A 22083-nucleotide genomic window follows, 5' to 3' on the forward strand; every position below is an offset into this window, starting at 1 on the left:
CTAGAGTAAGTGGTCACAGAAATGAAAGGAGAGCCAAGAGGGGTTGATACCATAGACTCCAAGGAAGATCCAGGGAAAGAGTGGCTGAGTATTGACAGCATGAGGCCTAGAAATAGGTCTTTGTATTTGATACTTAGGATATAATTTCCACCCTTAGGATAGAAGCCAAGCTGAATGGACATGAAGAGTGACTGCAACTCAGGAAGAGGGGGCTTTCAAGAGGGCTGGCTGGGGAGGGGAGACGGCAGCAAGGGCAGTGAGTTCAGGTGGAAAATGAGTGGAGAGGGTGAAGCATGGTTGTGGTCAGTCTATCAATAGTTCACTAAAACCTGTGCTGTTTCCTTCTAAATGCACAGCTAGTCTCTATCCCTTAGCCTCTTACAGTTACATGTGGTCACTTAGCTAACTCTTGTCAAGGAAATGTAGATTGAAAATATTGGGTTGGACAAAAAGTTCATTTGGATTTTTTTTAACATCTTACTGAAAAGCCTGAACAAACTTTTTGGCCAATCCAATCTACACAAATTTGAAGGCAGTGTTTGTAATAAGTAGGTGTGTCTCCTGCCAAGTCTCTAGAAATAACATCTTCCTTACTGTTCCCTTTGGGTCCTGACTCCACACCCTGGGACCCTCTGTCCTTGCTCCTCCACGGTCTCGTCTGATGTTGGCAGTGGACAGGATGCTTCCTTGGGAAACACGTAGTTTTTGCAACCCACTTTCTATTAATATCAAGCATTGTTAAAAAGAAAGTCACAGGCTTATTTCTGCCAGGGCCCTGGTTTCTATGGCAATATAATTTTCTCAAAAGCTAAATAGGGTTCTAATCTTCTCAGACCCAAGTCTAAAGTTCTTCCTTTGACACAATTCTAAAGGCCACTTTATTACAACTTTTTTTTTTTGCTACCTTAGGAATTATATACACATTGTACCTCTACAAGGAAACTAACCATTTCTGTAACATTTTTAAATAGGAGACTGTATCCTAAATTCCAAATGATGATGTAAAAATTCACATCTGGAAGTATAAAGAACACATTTTAAAGACAGATTGTATAGAAGGTAAATGTATGGGACTAGTTTTATAATTGTTGAGATAAAATATGATAAGGTTATTGGTGTTTTTAGTCTACCTGGGGCCTGAGAATAACAGATGCTGACATTAAGGTGGAGATCAATTCGGACACAGTCCCACAATCTCTTTTTTTAATATCCAGATGGGTTTCTGTCTGTCTTAATGACATTTTCTTCCCTTGGGCTTGCTTGCACTATGACTGGCAGGGCTCATTCATCTCTAATCTCAGATAAGAGAGTGAGGACATGTGAAGGTTTGAGAGATACGACAGTACGAAAGCAGCACTCCCGTTCTCTGTCCCCTTGACCGCTGAGCACAGTTGTTACAGCAGCGTCCACTGCCTCTATTAGCTCAGGGGTCAACTCATGTCCTCCTCGCCCAATTAACCTTGCTCTGATAAAAATCTGACAAAGCAGGCTTCATTCCCTTATATGAAGTTGATTACAGGTATCGACAGCCACCTTCAGGGGAGATCAAAAGCAGCAAAAGCAATTTATTCACTCACATGACTCTAGGATGCTTGATCCGATGGGATCAACCACAATCCAAGGAAAAATTTGATGAAAAGATTTATTTCCTTAGTCTTAAAACCTTAATGAAGAATATGAACAATGTAACTCAACTAAACTTATTTGTTGGAAGCTTCCCTGTTACACACTTGGAAAGTTAGTAAATTATAATAATCACACCTGATTCCTAGTTTTATAGCTGAAGAATTACTGTTCTCATTTAATAATTAATGGTAAGTGCAGCTAGCATTCTACAGAAGAGTGCATCTGCTCTGACAACGGGCTTCCCTCGTAGCTTAGTCAGTAAAGAATCTGCCTGCAATGCAGGAGACCAGGGTTCGATCCCTGGGTTGGGAAGATCCCCTGGAGGAGGGCATGACAACCCACTCCAGTACTCTTGCCTGGGAAATACCATGGACAGAGGAGCCTGGCAGGCTACAGTCCATGGGGTCGCAAGAGTCAGACACGACTTAGCGTTTAAACCACCACTCTGACAACACCATCCCTGAAAACCATCTGGTATTGTATTCTGTTCTTCCATTTCAGGAATTCTTAGACCACGCTAATGAGGGTATTTTTAGAGTCATATATTTCAGCTGCATCTTCTATCCCACCTGAAGCAGAGTAGCTCCAAATTATAAAAGCACTGAACATCACAGTAATTATTATTTATAATTACTTCCTCGCAGTAGGTTGGCTCATAAATTTTAATGGAGCTCTTTCCACAGTGTTGATTGCCAACCTTCCTGGCATTTGTGGGATAAATGTTTATCCAAATAGAAATAATGTGGTCGAGTAATTTCATAGTCAGCCTGAATCCTCCCTTCTTCACTCTCCCTAGAGGTTATTTTAAATGCATAGCATTGGAAGGGAGAGGGGTGATGATTATCCTACCTTGGAAGTTCCGATGTCCGCACATTGACTCCTGATATTCATCTTCCTGGCAGAGATATACATTGGTACAAAATAGCTCCTGGGCAGGCAGACAAATTCACTGTCAACAACTAGAAGCTCAATTCTTTCCAAGAGACAGGAAAGAGTTTGAATCCAGGAAAGAAATAAGAAACTTCTCTCCTTTCCCTCCTCTGGACTCATTCTTAGCTTAGAAATCAACCACACTTCACAAAGACACCAGAAATAGAAGGTGTCTTGCAAAAAGAATGCAAAACAGGAGGGGATTTTTACATTCCACCTACACATACAGTTAGGTCCATACCATTTCTGTCCTTTATTGAGCCCATCTTTGCATGAAATGTTCCCTTGGTATCTCTAATTTTCTTGAAGAGATCTCTAGTCTTTCCCACTCTGTTGTTTTCCTCTATTTCTTTGCATTGATCACTGAGGATGGTTTTCTTATCTCTCCTTGCTATTCTTTGGAACTCTGCATTCAGATGCTTATATCTTTCCTTTTCTCCTTTGCTTTTCACTTCTCTTCTTTTGTATGGACCTAACAGAAGCAGAAGATGATATTAAGAAGAGGTGGCAAGAATACAAAGAAGAACTGTACAAAAAAGATCTTCATAACCCAGATAATCACGATGGTGTGATCACTCACCTAGAGCCAGACATCCTGGAATGTGAAGGCAAGTGGGCCTTAGGAAGCATCACTATGAACAAAGCTAGTGGACGTGATGGAATTCCAGTTGAGCTATTTCAAACCCTAAAAGATGATGCTATGAAAGTGCTGCACTCAATATGCCAGCAAATTTGGAAAACTCAGCAGTGGCCACAGCACTAGAAAAGGTCAGTTTTCATTCCAATCCTAAAGAAAGGCAATGCCAAAAAATACTCAAACTACTGCACAATTGCACTCATCTCACATGCTAGTAAAGTAATGCTCAAAATTCTCCAAGCCAGGCTTCAGCAATACATGAACCATGAACTTCCAGATGTACAAGCTGGTTTTAGAAAAGGCAGAGGAACCAGAGATCAAATTGCCAACATCTGCTGGATCATTAAAAAAGCAAGAGAGTTCCAGAAAAACATCTATTTCTGCTTTACTGACTATGCCAAAGCCTTTGACTGTTTGGATCACAATAAACTGTGGAAAATTCTGAAAGAGATGGGAATACCAGACCACCTGATCTGCCTCTTGAGAAACCTATATGCAGGTCAGGAAGCAACAGTTAGAACTGGACATGGAACAACACACTGGTTCCAAATAGGAAAAGGAGTACGTCAAGGCTGTATATTGTCACCCTGCTTATTTAACTTATATGCAGAGTACATCATGAGAAATGCTGGGCTGGATGAAGCACAAGCTAGAATCAAGATTGCCAGGAAAAATATCAATAACGTCAGATATGCAGATGACACCACCCTCATGGCAGAAAGTGAAGAGGAACTAAAAAGCCTCTTAATGAAAGTGAAAGAGAAGAGTGAAAAAGTTGGCTTAAAGCTCAATATTCAGAAAACTAAGATCATGGCATCTGGTCCCATCACTTCATGGCAGATAGATGGGGAAACTGTGGAAACAGTGTCAGATTTTATTTTTTGAGGCTCCAAAATCACTTCAGATGGTGATTGCAGCCATGAAATTAAAAGACACTTACTCCTTGGAAGGAAAGTTATGACCAATCTAGATAGCATATTGAAAAGCAGAGATATTACTTTGCCAACAAAGGTCCGTCTAGTCAAGGCTATGGTTTTTCCAGTGGTCATGTATGGATATGAGAGTTGGACTGTGAAGAAAGCTGAGCGCCGAAGAACTGATGCTTTTGAACTGTGGTGTTGGAGAAGACTCTTGAGAGTCCCTTGGACTGCAAGGAGATCCAACCAGTCCATTCTGAAGGAGATCAGCCATGGAATTTCTTTGGGAGGGCTGATGCTAAAGCTGAAACTCCAATACTTTGGCCACCTCATGAAAAGAGTTGACTCATTGGAAAAGACTCTGCTGCTGGGAGGGATTGGGGCAGGAGGAGAAGAGGACGACAGAGGATGAGATGGCTGGATAGCATCACCGACTCGATGGACACGAGTTTGGGTGAACTCTGGGAGTTGGTGATGGACATGGAGGCCTGGTGTGCTGTGATTCATGGGGTCGCAAAGAGTCAGACACGACTGAGCGACTGAACTGATATGTACAGTAGATTACATTTATGCAATGACTTCTCTGGAAGAGAAATGTCTTTACAATTACAAAGTAGATCAAGTAGATCCTTGAGGACTGAAAGGATCTTTAAGAATTCTCTTTCATCCAAGTGCAATTTACACGTATGTGTTAATAAGACATTGTTGAAGCTTGAGTTCTTCCAAAGGCAGAGCCTGAGAGAACATGGAGCTGGTGGTTTATTCAGAGGTGATACAAGGAAACAGGAGTGAATAGGGAGAATGAGACAGGAAAGGAGAAAAAGATGATGTAAGAATATTATTATTATCAGGATCATTGGGATGAGTACGGGGCTGTCAATACTGTTACAAACTTCCAAAAAACATACAGAAAGCTTTTTAGAATTGTCAATCTAAAAAACAACAGGCTGGAATATTCATTTCCCTAGCTCTGGTCTCTATCAACTGAGGGCTATTGTGGGGTTGGAGGTGATTACAACCTTGCACTTCCTGGCTTTGCATGCAAGTTTGGACCTAGTGAGTTGTGCTGTAAGAGGAAGCCCTGGGGCAGAAAGCAAAAAGACAAGCACTACAGGCTTGAAGTGAAGCACCAAGCACACACAGATCTGCCCGCTACAGCTGAAAATCAGTCAGGCCAAGGAGACAGTGGTGGGGGCGGGGGGACGGGTCTAACAGCATCTGCTATTCACATCCTCTGAATAAGGAAGGATCATTTTAGAATGATGATGTCAACTGCATGGAGAGCTTCTAAGAGTGTTCCCTTATTCTTCCTTTTAAAGGTGCGTACAAATCTCATGCCCCAGGTGACATACTCACCTGCTTCCTGCTGTATTCAATTCTGAACATTGTGTCTATTCTGACATTATCACTCTATAGGTTCTTAGGCTTTGTTGAAGTTTCTACTATACTTAAGACTTTAACACATCTTGTTGAGTTGTAAAATGGATTTGAATTTCACCAAAAGGATATATTTAAGATCTCATAATGATTTTGACATTAGTATGGCTTGTCTTTTGAAACACTCATTTTAAGGGAACTAATTAATAGATGTGGCTCCATAAAAATGAGAGGGAAAAAAAAAGGTATGCCTCAAACATGCCATTCACAAAACTAAAGGCAAACAATTATGGAAAGAAAAAAAAACCCTTATTTGCAAGAAAAACAAGTCCATATTCAGACCAAAAAGTGTCATAAAAATAAAGATAAATAGCTGAAAAGTTAGTAACTTATGTAAGAAAAATACAAATGGCAAAGAAGCATTTGAAAATGACACTCCATGAGATGAAAGTGAAAACATAATAAATGTAAAATTGTCAATCAAAACAATAACCGTGCTATTTATTAGTGGGTTCTATAAAATGGGCATCTTGTGTCCTGTTATCCAGAGTGTAGAATCAGAGAATTTCTGTTACATCAATTTGGCAATACAGATTTAAAAATGAAAAATTCAATTTCCTATGATTTACTGACCACGTAAAGAGGTAAACTCAGTAAAGAGGTATCAATGCAAATTCCCATCATTTACAATGGCTAGAAAGAAAAATAAAGGAAAAAAGAACGCTAGAAATAAAGGATTGGATAAATAAAATTTTCTTATGTTACTACTTAAAATCAGGCTTTCAAAGTATATTTAAAAATTTTAGAAAAGGTTCACAACATAGAAGTGAAAACACAGTTGGTGACATAGCATGTATTTTGCTTTTTAAATACGTACTATGCTGCTAAGTTGCTTCAGTCGTGTCCAACTCTGTGCGACCCCATAGACGGCAGCCCACCAGGCTCCCCCATCCCCGGGATTCTCCAGGCAAGAACACTGGAGAGGGTTGCCATTTCCTTCTCCAATGCATGAAAGTGAAAAGTGAAATATGGACTATACATATACAAAAAAAATGGAGTTATACACCAAACTAATAATAGCTACCTTTGGGTAGTAACAATTAGACATTCATCGTTTCTGAAGTTAAAAGTTAAAATTGTCAGGACCTAGTGACCATCTCCTTTTCCTATCTGGAACCAGTCTGCTGTTCCATGTCCAGTTCTAACTGTTGCTTCCTGACCTGCATATAGGTCAAGAGGCATGTCAGGTGGTCTGGTATTCCCATCTCTTTCAGAATTTTCCACAGTTTATTGTGATCCACACAGTCAAAGGCTTTGGCATAGTCAATAAAGCAGAAATAGGTGTTTTTTCTGGAATGCTCTTGCTTTTTCCATGATCCAGCGGATGTTGGCAATTTGATCTCTGGTTCCTCTGCCTTTTCTAAAACCAGCTTGTACACCTGGAAGTTCACGGTTCACGTACTGCTGAAGCCTGGCTTGGAGAATTTTGAGCATTACTTTACTAGCGTGTGAGACGAGTGCAATTGTGCAGTAGTTTGAGCATTCTTTGGCATTGCCTTTCTTTGGGATTGGAATGAAAACTGACCTTTTCCAGTGCTGTGGCCACTGCTGAGTTTTCCAAATTTGCTGACATATTTAGTGCAGCACTTTCATAGCATCATCTTTTAGGGTTTGAAATAGCTCAACTGGAATTCCATCACCTCCACTAGCTTTGTTCGTAGTGATGCTTCCTAAGGCCCACTTGCCTTCACATTCCAGGATGTCTGGCTCTAGGTGAGTGATCACATCATTGTGATTATCTGGGTTGTGAAGATCTTTCTTGTACAGTTTTTCTGTGTATTCTTGCCACCTCTTCTTAATATCTTCTGCTTCTGTTAGATCCATACCACTTCTGTCCTTTATTGAGCCCATCTTTGCATTAAATGTTCCCTTGGTATCTCTAATTTTTTTGAAGAGATTGCTAGTCTTTCCCATTCTATTCTTTTCCTCTATTTCTTTGCATTGATCACTGAGGAAGGCTTTCTTATCTCTCCTTGCTATTCTTTGGAACTCTGCATTCAAATGGGAATATCTTTCCTTTTCTCCTTTGCTTTTCGCTTCTCTTCTTTTCACAGCTATTTGTAAGGCCTTCTCAGACAGCCATTTTGCTTTTTTGCATTTCTTTTTCTTGGGTATGGTCTTGATCCCTGTCTCCTGTACAATGTCACGAACCTCTGTCCATAGTTCATCAGGCACTCTGTCTATCAGATCTAGTCCCTTAAATCTATTTCTCACTTCCACTGGATAATCATAAGGGATTTGATTTAGGTCAAACCTGAATGGTCTAGTGGTTTTCCCCATTTTCTTCAATTTAAGTCTGAATTTGGCAATAAGGAGTTCATGATCTGAGCCACAGTCTGCTCCCGGTCTTGTTTTTGATGACTGTATAGAGCTTCTTCATCTTTGGCTTTAAAATACTAATCAAGACTAATTTTCAAAAATCTAATTTCAGTGTTAAAATTAATTATGACTAAGCCTTGTGTGGGTGACTCCAACTACTTTTACTGTCTTCCTTCCTTTTCTTTTTGAAATTTTTATCTTCTAAAGAAATATATTAATAGTATATCCAAAATTTAAAGTTACTCTAAATCTATTTTTCTTCTGTTAAATCCTTTTATAGGAAAATTCCAGAAAGAATTTGGAGGCATCAGGGAGGGAGAGCTTAGATTTTTTTCTAATTCTAGCACCATAATATAAAAAGATAATTAATTGTCTAGTGATTTAGAGAGAGAGTGACAGCAAGAGAAAAAAGAAAGAGGAAGAGAGAAGTACAAATGAAGAGACAGAAAAGCAGATACAGAATTACAGAATGTAGCTTGGATATTTTAAATTGGTTTTGCTTTCCTTGTTGAGTCATAAAAATAAGAAAGACTTTTAAAAGATCATTAAATGTTTTGGTTTTCCAAATATGATACTTCTATATACAAGAAAACATTGATTCATGTTGAGGTTTGACAGAGAACAACAAAATTCTGTAAAGCAATTATCGTTCAATAAAACATAAATTAATTTTAAAATATAGTGGGGAACTAGAAGCAAAAGTTTTAAATCCATTCAAGCTAGGAAGTAAAAATGAAAAAAATATTCTTTGGAATAAGAAAAATTAAATGATAAGGCTTTATCCACCTGTCTAAGTCTCTTCCATGGGTACTTCCCAATAATTGTAAATTTGACAAAGAAAAGTAACCTGATGTAACCTAACCCTAACCCAAAATTTTTTTCTTAATCAGATTTCTGATTTCCATATGCCCCTTATTAATTTTTCAAACATTTTAAGGTTGTGTATTAATTAACAAAAGTTACAGAAAGACATAACATTAAGAAAAGCATGTACAATATGTTGATATATTGAAAATGTTGTTTGGTCACTGAGTCATATTCAACTCTTTGTGACCCCATGGACTGCAGCACACCAGACTTCCCTGTCCTTCAGTATCTTCTGGCCAAGGCTGAAATTCTCATATGCCTTTTTTTTTAATTCTAATGGCAACAATGTTCCCCTGGGACTTGCAAAGGAGAGGACACTGAAGATTAGATTCACCACTTGTGGGTGAATAATTTCGCATCCTGGTCTGGCACATTTTTTCCCTCTTTATTTGATCTTGCCTCAGTTAGAAGTGACTGGCAAAACAATCTTAATTGAAAATAGGCTGAAGGAAGCATTTTCTGAACGTGGAGTCCAAACTGTGGACAGGAACATGGGGAGTCAAATCATAAAACTGAAGAACATGAGTGCAGATAGATCAATAAGGTGAGGCAAAAGAAGAGACAAGAGTGCAAGAGCGAAGTGATGGTTAAAAGTTCACCTGTGCAGAAGTCAAACTATGTACAGGCAGGAGTGCAGTTTCTAAAAGGATTATGGTATTAAGGAAGGAGATCTAGGTAGGAACCATCTATAAGAGAACTGAAATGGAGGATAAAAGAATCCAGAAATTTTCAGTTTCTAGGAAATCAGGATGCCAGGAAGACCAGGTAGATGATCTATTTGAAACTGAGCAGGTAAACGAGTGTGTTTGGATTTTATATATTCCCTTCATCCAAGAAGGACCTGTCTCAAAGTAGGGGTAGAGCCAAAATAAGTAATTATTTCAGGTCCTGAGTCTGCAGGTTTGAGAGTTACAGAAGCAAGAAGTCTAACAGGTAATTAATATAATGCTATATTCTCCACTTTTTCTTTTTTACATTTTCTTTTCCATATACTCAGAGACTCCCAATGTCTTCTTTTAATCCATTCCCCAAATGAACTATAAATTAGATAACCAGAATTAAATAACATGTTAACACAAATGTAACACATGTCCTCTCCTATGATTTCCTGCTATTTCCATTACCAAACCCCATGAGCTGTCCATCTAGTGACATGCATGCTCCCGAGTCCCCTGGTAGCTGAGCTGTTGTGGCCATGCATCTTCTAAACTTTAACAGAAGAGTTATTTCATTTGCCTTTCTGTGTAAGGAAAGAAGAGTTACAGTATGTTCTAGAGTGTAGCCTCAGGGGCTCGGGGAGGAAGTCAGGGAGAATCTGAGAATGTGCAAACCCTGGTCCTGACAGTACCAGTCAAGATATGGAGGATGACAGGTTCAGATGCAATTAGTCTGATTTTGATTCCTAGGGTGACAATTCAGTGCCTGGCTAAGAAAATAGCCAATTCTCTAGAAATCATCCCCATCAAACACAGAGATCTGTTTTGCATGCTAGATGATATATCTTTTTTAAAAAAAAAGTATTTTCTTGGAGGCAGGAGCAGCCTTTAAAAGGCTTTCCTTGAACTGCTGCATCTAGATTAAGATGTATTCATTTGGAATGCTTCTGTTAAGGATGGATTGCAAGCACCCCATATAATTGATCCCATGTTTGACAAAACAAGATATTCTTTCTTATGCATTTGACCATAAGCTGGTCATCTGGTCATTTTCATACCACACTTCCTCTTCTGTCCTTAGGAAAACTAGAGAAAAATTGATCACCTTCACACACATACCAGTATTCCAGGGTTATGTCCCCAGGAGAGATGGCTCAGATGGCTCCTCCCTTCAACTCATAAACATAGAGACAACAAATTTCCTTGTCACCTCTTGGAGCGCTCATATAAACTGTCCCCCTTACTGTGGGCACCCAAATAGAACTGAATTCATCAATGTACTTTTACCAAAAAGTGTTGCTCTTTTGTATAAATGCTGTTCTTTCCTATCTTTATCCCTGATACTTCAGTTTAGCTACAAGTCTTGGTCTTAAATAACTTTTCCATCTGCAGTAACCATCAACAACCTCTAATATATTGTTACGAAGCTTGAGTTTCTACCCACTGCCATGGGAAGGAAGTCTAAAAATGGGTAAACCCAAGTTTTGTGAGACCTGGGGTTCATGCAATTTGTGGTTGCCCTGGCATCTTAGAGAATGTGCAGTGCTTCTCAAGGGGTCAGAGAGACACATTCCTCAGAGGTAACAGTGGGGAAGTCTCATTTCTTTATCTTATATCAACAGGGGAAAGTCTCAGAATGACAATGCACACCTTTCTGAGACTGGATGTTGACCTTTTTTCTGGGTCCAAATAATGAAGAGTGATAAGAACTAACCTGTACTGAGTTACTATCTATAAGGTGCTATGTTAAGCAATATAGTACACATTTCTTATTATTGATAAACATATTATGAGATAGATATCCTAATTGTGCCCATTTTACAGATGCAGTAACTGGGCCTGAGAGAGGCTAGGAAGCCATGACTCAGGATTTACCAGCCAGTTTGCCATCAGGGCCTGTTCCCCTAACCAGACTGCTGCCCTGGCTCCTGAGAAACAGAGGCTCTTGCAGCAGATCTGCTTTCTCTGTGTAATACTGAAACAATGGAGGGAAGACATTATGAGATTATGAGAACTGGAAATAGGTGGATAAAATTAGGAGTACAACCAAATAGACTTGACAATCAAATATCCATAGAGTAAATGAGCATGATATATGATAAATGAGCATGACTCATTTATCAGAGCAGGACTCTGATAGACATAACCACACGCATTCATGTACTCAACATGTTTGCTGATGTCTCCCGTGTGCCAGCCATCAAGGGTGCTGAGACTCCCGAGTTGAATAATTCATGGTCAATTATGCCCATAGAAGCTCATAATTTAGGGAAGGAAAGTAAAACAAACTAAATGACAGATTGTTCGGGTAAGTATCAGTTACTAATATGACTTTTAATGGCAAGTTTTATCTCTTGCTCTTATCTTGATTTGTTCCGCATTTGGAAAAAGTATCTACCAAATACTTTCCCTTGCACTCCTGAGTCTTCATCACTCAAATACACAGATGAACAGATCAGGATCCTGGAAGAACCCCCTGGGGTGAGATGGCCTATGTCAATGCTCTCCCTTCCACTTGCCTTCCCATCACCTAGTTTACAGAGCCCCTGGACTCTTTTCGTAAGAGCTGCCACATCCCAGGGGGCATATCTCATTGACAGAGTCAGTGAGAGATGTATCTTTGTCTTCCCCAGACCCCCATTCTAAAAGATACATGGAGTAGTGGTTTTTCAGGTTTCATTCTCCCTGCCTTCATCTCAGTAAGGGGTTAGGAAGTTGAAGAGATGGACTCTGGGTGCCCCACTTGCTTAAAACAGGTCAGTTTCCTCCAGTCTCTATGATTCTGCACATTCCAGCCTTTAAAAAATGACTCTATATCCTAAAAAATATTTAACAGTCACTGTGGCAAATGATAGAGTTTGAGGAAACAAACCTCTCTTTGAGATCAAGAGAATGGGATCTCAATGGGAACCTTCCCATTTTAATTCACAGTATATTCAGAAACACAGAATAAAACAAACCAAAAAAATGAGCTAATGGAGAATAGAGAAAGAGTATGTGTAACCCTCTGTCTCTAAGGATGCATCAAATAGCAGGGAAAGAAAGGAATGAGGAGCAAAGTTAGCAACCAGTGGGGAGTGGGACTATATTTAATCCTGAACTGTAGAAAGGATGATAAGCAGACAGGGAAAGAAAAGAGGATGAAGAAGTAGGTAAACCCATTGTCAGGTAGAGTGTATTGGAGACCCTGAAGCTTTGATGATATTCTTCCAGGCACCAATATCCCCTGTTTCTAGCCACTCCAAAGGATAGGCCTCCAGCAGAAAGCCACATCTGAGTCAACCTAAGGCTATTCTGCTCCAGAAATCAGAAGGTCAGACCTGAGTATCTTAGTTTATCCCTCCCTGGATCTATCCTTGATCTCAGCAGACTAACATAGACCTATCTCCCATTCTGCATGAGCAGACACAATGTGACACGAGTTAGTTCACTTGAGTGGAATCTGTTCCTTAGAGAAGCAGTTATCAAACTTTATTGCATCAGACTCATCTGAGAAGCTTGTTAGAAATCCAGATTCCCTGGCTCTCTCTCAGAGTGATTCTGATTCAGTGGGCTCAGAACCTACATTTTCAACAAATTCTCCAAAGAATTCTGACAAGGGCAAGCCTTTGAGGACTATGTTTCTGGAGAGACTGTGGTTCCTGGGCTAAAACCATTGACTAGACACTCTTCTGGGTAATAATGGTGCTCAAAAACACCAGGCCCCTGCTTTATACAGCCTTCTGTGCTTACTTTCATATGTGTTTTTCTATAATATTCTGATATTAACCCATCTGCAAATTTGAGAGCCTCTCAACTATAGACGCCTTTATGTTGTCAAAGCAGAGACATTACTTTGCCAATAAAGGTCCGTCTAGTCAAGGCTATGGTTTTTCCCGTGGTCATGTATGGATGTGAGAGTTGGACTGTGAAGAAAGCTGAGTGCCAAAGAATTTATGCTTTTGAACTGTGGTGTTGGAGAAGACTCTTGAGAGTCCCTTGGACTGAAAAGAGATACAACCAGTCCATTCTAAAGGAGATCAGTCCTAGGTGGTCTTTGGAACTAATGATGCTAAAGCTGAAACTCCAGTACTTTGGCCACCTCATGAGAAGAGTTGACTCATTGGAAAAGACTGGGAGGGATTGGGGGCAGGAGGAGAAGGGGACAACAGAGGATGAGATGGCTGGATGGCATCACCAACTCAATGGACATGAGTTTGGGTGAACTCCAGGAGTTGGTGATGGACAAGGAGGCCTGGCGTGCTGCAATTCATGGAGTCACAAAGAGTTGGACACGACTGAGCAACTGAACTGAACTGAACTGAACTGAGTAGGTACTATCAACAATGCTAGGCAAAAATTTATAAGAAGGTCTTGATTTTCACCAGTCCCTGAGTAAGAGACCTCGGTTCTTCCATCCAGTTTCAGCCCTTGACATCTATTAATATGTTACTACAAAACTTAATTTAGAATTTTACTCTCAGAACCAGACCTACTGACTTCGCTACAGCATTCACAGAAGCATGCCATAGAGCAAAATAGAAAAACACTTTCAATTTTCACTTTCTTGTTTCCAACTGACTATAAATTTGTGGAGAATTAAAGAGTAGAGATGAAATCTGAGCTAATTTTGACACAGAGGTTAATTGCTTTGCAAAATCCAAAGGGAAAAAGAAGTCACTTCTTAAAAGAGGAGGATGGATCTACTGGCTAAAATAAAATTAAATGATTTATATCTGCACATTATTTTCCTCAACTACCATATAAGGGCAATGATGTACCTTAAGAGTTTGGGTCAGCCTTTCACACAGGTGGTACAAGTTGAGGAGGCCAGGGAAGGTGGCCCTACTGTGACACCCACTGCTGTAAGTTTCTTTGGTTAATAAGTTAATATCCTTAGGATATTTCAGATATGAGTCTATCAGTTATGCATAATTTAGTGTAAATTAATATTTAGCCTCTGATAACTTTGAAAAGATTAGGATTCCAAAATCCAGGAGGCTTCTTTCACCAGCAATGCTCCCTCTGAGAATTATGCCTCTGAGAAAAATGGCCTCTCTATTTAGTAGTACAGTTAGTAAATTAAGTAGGAGCTGGGAGAGAATTTGCCACACTTGTCACCTGCCTTCCTTCCCAAAATGGAGGGGGGGTGGTGGCAGGGGAGTTCTTGCTCCAGTGAGTTTGATTTGAGCGGGACTGACTTTCCAGTAGTTTGCTCTTGATGTTGCCATAATAGCTAGGTATGAAAGATGTTGGTTTGTGCTTTCGTTTACTCCTTCTCTCATTCAGATATTACTGAAAAATAACTTCCTTCTAGTTCAGCCTTTGTCTGCAAAGGCTTGCACTCTTTGCTTTAAGCTTCAAACTTGTCTTCTGCAAAAGAAGATCTCTTTATTTTACCTCACAGCAAACGGGAGTAGAGGGCAGTGCCATGTGCTGTGTGCCATGTGCTAAGTTGCATCAGTTGTATCCAATTTCTTTGCAACCCTATGGACGATAGCCCACCAGGCTCCTCTGTCCATGGTGATTCTCCAGCCAAGAATACTGGAGTGGGTTGTCATGTTCTCCTCCAGGGGATCTTCCTGACCCAGGGTTCCAACCCTCATCTTTTATGTCTCCTGCATTGCAAGTGGGTTCTTTATCACTAGCACCACTGGGAAGCCCAGTACCTCTCTATAAAGGTGTACCCTTTAAAATATGTGTCAACAATGCCATAGTTTTTGAATGATATTAATAATTTATTTGAGAACTAAAGCAGCTGTACTCAAATTATGGCCTGGGGGCCCCCAAGTCCCTTCAGAAGATCTCTGAGTTAAAAATTACTTTAAAATAATACTAAACTATTATATGTCCTTTTCATTCTCATTCTTTCATGAGTGTTCAGTGGAGGTTTCCAGAGGTAACAGGTTACATGACATGTGACATAGCAAAAGACTGAATGAGGAAGCAGATATCAGAATCCAGCTGTCCTATATGAAGTCAGACATTAAACAGATTTGCAGAAATACAAAACAATATTACTCTTCTCACTATTTTTTTGTTTTTCAAAATGTAGTTCTTTTCATCAAAAGTATATAATTTATTTTTGCATGCAATGTGTTTATTATTGTTATTTTAAATAAATTAGTAAATTTTTTCAGTTTTCACTTCTGGTACAGTAAATTATCAATAGATAAAACCCACATATACACAAGTTCTTTGGGGTCTTCAATAATTTTCAAAGATACAAATGGGCCCTCAAATTAAGAGAACACTATATAAGACATATTATACATAATACATTATTCTTCAAAACTACCCTATAACACAAATATTTTTATCCTTATTTTATAGAAAATAAAACCAAGACATAGGAGAGTAAATAATTTGCCTAGAATCAAATCATCAGACACCAAAGCTCATTATTTCTCCTCATGCTCTCTTGCTCCTCTTATTAAAGCTGGTCTTATGATTGGTCTACTTGTGAGACTAAATATAGAAATGGACAATGGGCAGACCATATATAAAAATAAAACTTTGACCCACAACCTGTAGCAACCTGCCAGGAAACCATCCCACTTATCTCCAATAAACAACCCAGGATGCCAGCCTGCTATTAGACTTGCAGGAAACTAGATTGCTATCTCTAGTGATGACCAAGAAGCTATTAATAAATAAAAAGTTTTATAAACAACAGATTCAAAAGAGTCAGGACTTATTAATAACTGAAAGCTTCTTCTAAATTTTGTCCCCACTTCCAACTTAGGGCCAATCAGAAACAGCTAACTATGCATGCCTAATCAATCAGAAAGAAGCTGTTCCCCTTCTAGTTATCCCACCTACAACTTCCCCTGCCAAGCACTTTCACTCAGGAGATCACCTGATGCCTTCCTTTTTCTCTCCTAGAAGGCTTTTCCACTCCTCTTTCAGCCTTTCAGTCTCTGCCAGAATACAAGTTAATAGTGGCTGGCTCCTCAGCTACATCAAGTTCAGCATAAAGAGCCTTTGCTTTTCTCATTTAGTTGTTCTTCCTTTACTTCCACACTTGTTTCTGTGCCATTATCCGGTAAGTCATCAGAAGACAGGAAGCTTAAAAACTCTTGGCTCCCTCACCTCCAGAGTCTAGCACTTCATACAGTACAGAGTGATCATTCATAATCATCTGGTCATTTAAGACAAAGCCATCCTGGGGCTTGTTTGACTAAAAGAGGGCAACTACCTGGTTATCTGGCTGTTCACTCCATACCATCCAGCCTAGTGGGGTTATACCACACAAACCCCTCATCACTGATTTCCAAACATTTGGCCTTCTGAGACCTAAATAATATTAATAATTCTGAAAAATAAAATTTTCAATCTAAAATGAAACCATAAGGTATAAAATGAAAAATTTGATGCAATGTGTCCTCAGGAAAACAAAACTTAAGGACTGAGAGGCTGATTTCTGGTAAATGATAATATTAAAATTTTCTTAAATGATAATGAATTGGTTAAGGGCTGCCGCATATCAACCCTGGTAAGTTTTGTTCATAGTTTCCAGACACATGAACAAGATATGGGTTGGTCTCACAAAATAAGCTGAATTGAGTTTTGACTGTATGACTGGATTGATTTTGACTGCTAGGGGAATTTTCAAAGTTGACCTTCATTTGTTTTTTATTTCAACAGGCTCTAACTGAACCCCTCCAGCTTGACCTTCCCTACCCATAAAGAAACCCACCCAGTGCCTCAAAGGAGCCTGTGATGTGCTAGAGTCTACATGTCCCAAAGTGTAATTCCTCTGTTATTCCTTCATAAACTCACTTTTGAACAATGGAGTTTGCATTAGTTTACCTCTTCATTTAGGTCAGAATAATAAATAAATACAAATGGGCAACTGACAGAGAACTGCCATATTTTCCCCTCATGTTTTCAGAGATTAGATAAAAGTTTCACTGGTATTTTTACTTTCTATGCAGACATTCACTCATATTTGAGTGAAAATTAATTTATCTTTTAAAGAAGCAGACCTTAACGGCCACACATGTACTCAGAGTGCTAACTCATTAGCAGTATCTTGAGTGTTTGATAGAATTATTTAGAAACTGCCCACTGACACAGTTAGGGAGGACCATGTGGTCAGTCAAGGCAAAACAAAAGTTGTGAAATGTTCCATATTATTCAAATTCTCATGGGTATGAATATAAGAAGCATATGCCATATAATATCTATGATTCAAGTTATCTAAAATGTTTATTTGGGCTGTCTGCCTTTTTATTTGATAACTGAAAGGTTTTATATAGAAATATAAAACACTACCTTCTTCATTGTGCAGGATATATGCCTTAGCCTTTCCAGATCCCCTCTTTACCCAATTCCATCCTGCTCTGTGGTCCAGGGAGCTAATTTCTATGAATCACTAAAACAGAGTTCCCTTGATGGTAGGCTAAGCCAATAAGTGGCACAGGTAAAAAGTCAGGGGTCAATAGGACTGAGACATCTGGACATTTCTTCCCTTGGCCCCTTCTCTGCAGAGTCATTGACAGGCAGAAGCCTTGGTCTTTTAGAAGAACACAGCCCCTCCTCCACCCACTCCTAGAGCTACAGCTACAGCTCTCTCCTGGTCCTCATTCCCTTCACTCCAAGGGTGGCGATAACTCTGAGCCTGCACCTCCCCTTTCTTGCTTCCCCAGACTCTGTACATACCTTTGTAAAAATCTTTTAAATCTTCTAAATCATCCAGGGCATTTCTCTCTCAAACTCCATTGATACTTTCACTCCTTAAATTTTAAAAAATTTTATGTCTCCCTTTTACTTTTAGTTTATACTCCATGGTTTTGCACCTGATACTTTACAGATGTTCTAGGATTGATTTAGTTGTTTTCAAAGACTGGAAACTTCTTGAACGTGGAAACCTTGCCTTTTACTTCTCTGTATCCATCAGTGGGTTGAGTAAAGTCATTTCTGTCAACTGATGCTCACACTTGCTATTTCTTTTATCTTGCCGGTTGAGTTGTCATAGTGGCTGTGTTCAGGACTAGTAAATTCATGTTTTTAGAGCAAAAGCAGGAGGAAAAAAAATCATAACACTGAAAATAAGAACTATCTAGCTGGGGAAATGCTGCACTTTTCTCTTAAATCTTACTTGAGAAAAAATGCAAAGCAATTAAATGCTTCATTTGTACTCAGATTTAAGCTGTGTTTATATAATACCAGAACAACTGGTCAGTTCAGTATCACTTCAAACAAATCAACAGGAAAAATGAGTGACTTGGTGACACAGACATAGTCCACATCTTAGATCAGAGGCTGCCGGTATTACCGGTATAATTTCCTAAGGAAATTATATCCCAGTATTTTAATAACAGCTCTCCATGGATCTAATGATTTATAATTGTTTTGTTACAGGGAAGGACATCAATTTTATGAGCATTTAATAAACAGGCTTGTGGGTTTGCCTTTCCTGTACAGTTGATGGCTCAGTCTAAATGCACAGACGGCTCCAAAATACCAAGAAACATCTCAACAACACAGCTGACTACACTTGGGCAGATGAACATTTACCAGTGGCTATAGAGAGGAACCCAGGTGTCCAGAAGACATTTCATCTTGTCAGTGTGTCTGTATATTTCATTACCATGTCAAGATACCAAAATAAAGCTCTTCATATAAATGTCTGCCTACGTTAGAAATGGCGATTTATGGCCCCCCGCACAGTTCTAGGGGAGAAGGCAATGGCACCCCACTCCAGTACTGTTGCCCGGAAAATCCCATGGATGGAGGAGCCTGGTAGGCTGCAGTCCATGGGGTCGCTAAGAGTCGGACACGACTGAGCGACTTCACTTTCACTTTCCACTTTCATGCACTGGAGAAGGAAACGGCAACCCCCTCCAGTGTTCTTGCCTGGAGAATCCCAGGGACGGAGAAGCCTGGTAGGCTGCAGTCCATGGGGTTGCACAGAGTCGGACACGACTGAAGCGACTTGGCAGCAGCAGCAGCACAGTTCTAGAAAGTGTGGAGTTAGGTAGGTAGGTAAGGTCAACATCGGTAAAATGCAGGAGACAGAGAAAGAAAAATGACATGCTATGTGTTGGCACTATGCTAAGAACTTCATAAATATTTTATTAAATCTTTACAAAGAGATTGTATGCAACACACTCAGATCTGCTCACCACTCGTTAGCTATGTGACCTTGGGCAAGTTATCCACTCTCATGCTTCAGTTTCCCTATCTGTGAACCGAAGCTAAGAACAGCAAATATTCCATCCTTCTTCTGATACTGTTTTGCATTTATCAGATTGTTCTGATTATTCCTCCATAGCACTATCATAACCTATAATTTTTTTTTTATTTTACTTTCAAGCTCAAATTCCTTCACTGTGTCTGGCACATAGTAAAAACTCCATAAATGTCAATCAAGTGAATTAATGAATGAACAATTGCTTTTCATTTGTCAGTTCTTAGCTTAGATATATAGATGTTCTCAGGAAGCTTTCCCAGAGTCCTCAAGTCCAAGTTAGGCATCTTTCCTGGCAGTCCTGTGCCCCTGCCTCCTGAGAATTTATCACAGCAGATGAATTCTGTCTTCTTCCATCTCTCATCTCATCAGATGGTTGCCTCCTAATGGCCAACTCTGTGCATCCTTCACTACTGTACCCCCACCAACTAGCACAGTGCTTGGCACACAGTAGGCATCCAACGAATATTTGGTTTGATTAAATTACTAGACTGGATACAAAAGTCTGAAGGTTGGTACACTATTTACAAAAGAAAACTAACATTTATTGTCAGTTTTGTACCTAGTATTGAGCTGGGTATAAGTATTTATTATAGCAAATATTAGCAACTAAGACGTAGGGGTTATTTTCTCTCATTTCATAAACAAGTAAATGTTGGCACAGGGAAGTTAGTGCTTGGGGTCACATAGCTAGTGAGAGCAGCGTCTGTATTTGAACCACAAACTCCCTGCCCCTTGGTGGCACACACTTAGTGATCCATGGGGTGATCTTTTCTTCCATATTTGTTTTCCTGTCTTCCTGCATGGGTGGTAAGCTCTGCTAGGCCAGGAACAAAGTCTGTACCATCCTTTGTATTTTGTCAATGCTGAGAAGAGAGGTTTAAACACAGCAGGATGGGGGAGTCACTGCTTCTGGCTGTCTGCAAGAGTGAATGTTTTCATGCATCTTGACATTTCACATACAGTATCAGCTTCTTCTCAGGGGTGAAACTAAATCTTGCCTTTCTCAATATACCAGGAAAAGCAGATGCTAAGTTAGAAGAAACGTGACACGGGGAAAAGAGCATACAAATGACAGCAGCAGGAACGGTCTTGGCAGCTGTCACTGGCTTCTGCAGTTCTCTTACAGAATTCACCCGGGGAAAAAATGTTGGTTCCTTAGCCACAGATTAGAGGGTTGAACACCATCCTGAAATCAATGGTCAGGGTGACTAGGCTAGGTGAGCATCAAATGCAAAGACTGTAGTCGTAATTCTTTTCCTGCAGGTATTTGTTCCATAAACTCAGATGCTTCCTTCCAAATACTCTACTTTTTATGCACACTCCCCAGCAGTGGAAATAGGCATTCCAGAAATGTGCGAGAAGTGAATGGAATGTGTTCCAGTCCCTCCTACTATACAGATCTATGTGTTTTAAGCACAAAACAGATAAAGTACAACCTGCTCATGCTGGAAGACAGTAAGTTTCAAATAAATAACTGATTCATTTCTCTAACTATAAATAATTTCTTGGAACAGGTAAGAAGGGAGTATAGAAAGATATAGAGCAATTCCTTATTGTGGAAAAGGTACATGCTAGAGATTAATATATGTAAGATTAGAGGGAGCTGGAGAGAAGATGGTGAAGTAGAAGGACTTGAGCTCACCTCCTCTCACAAAACCACCAAGATCAGGACTAACTGCTTGCTGAACTGTGTCAACAAAAAAGACTGAAACCTATCCGAAGAAATATTCTCCACCCAAAAGCAAAGAAGCAGCCACAACAGGATGAAAAAAGGAGCACAATAAGATCAAATCCCGTACCCACTAGATGGGTGACCTACAAACTGGAAAACAGTTAATCACACAGTTTCTCCCACAGAAGTGAGAGTTCTGAGCCCCACACGTGGCTCTTCAGCCTGGGGGGGCGGGGCATGGCATCAGAAGGAATAGCCCCCAGAGAATCTGGCTGTGAAGGCCAATCAGGATTGATCACATGAACCCCACAGGACTGGGTGAAACAGAAACTTCACACCTGGAGGGTGCACACAAAGTATCGTGTGCACTGGAACCCAGAAAAAGAGCAGTGATATCATAGGATCCTGGGCCAGACTGACCTGTAGGTCTTCGAGGGCTTGCTGGGGAGGCAGGTGCAGGTATGACTCACTATGGGGACAAGAACACTGGTGGTGGAGGTGCCTGGGAGTACTCACTGGCATACTGGAGGCTGCCATTTTGACATAAACACCTGGCACTACCCATAGCCTGTAAGCACCAGTGCCAGGACCCTTCAGGGCAAATAACCAACAAGGAAGGAACAAAGCCCTACTCATAAGCAGACAAGCTGCCTAAAACCTTCCTGAGCCCCCAGTCACAACTAAACACACTTCTTGACATGTCTCTGTTAGGGGAAGCACACTGATTGACACCACCCACCCTGGCCAGGCACCATAGTAACCATTCACATGAGTTGTTTTATGACAGGAGTTCCTTATAAGGAATACAGAACTAATAAGCCACCACCAACCAGAAGAGTTCAGGA

The 22083-nt window shown here is 40.0% G+C and overlaps 1 protein-coding gene across 2 annotated transcripts in view; it reads right to left on the minus strand.

Moving 5' to 3' along the window:
- The window catches only part of RAB3C (RAB3C, member RAS oncogene family), a 292748-nt gene that overhangs the window by 232658 nt on the left and 38007 nt on the right, over positions 1 to 22083 (minus strand). The gene's annotated exons all lie outside the window — the stretch shown is intronic.

Source organism: Bos javanicus, chromosome 20 (assembly GCF_032452875.1).
Source record: "Bos javanicus breed banteng chromosome 20, ARS-OSU_banteng_1.0, whole genome shotgun sequence".
Lineage (NCBI taxonomy): Eukaryota > Metazoa > Chordata > Mammalia > Artiodactyla > Bovidae > Bos > Bos javanicus.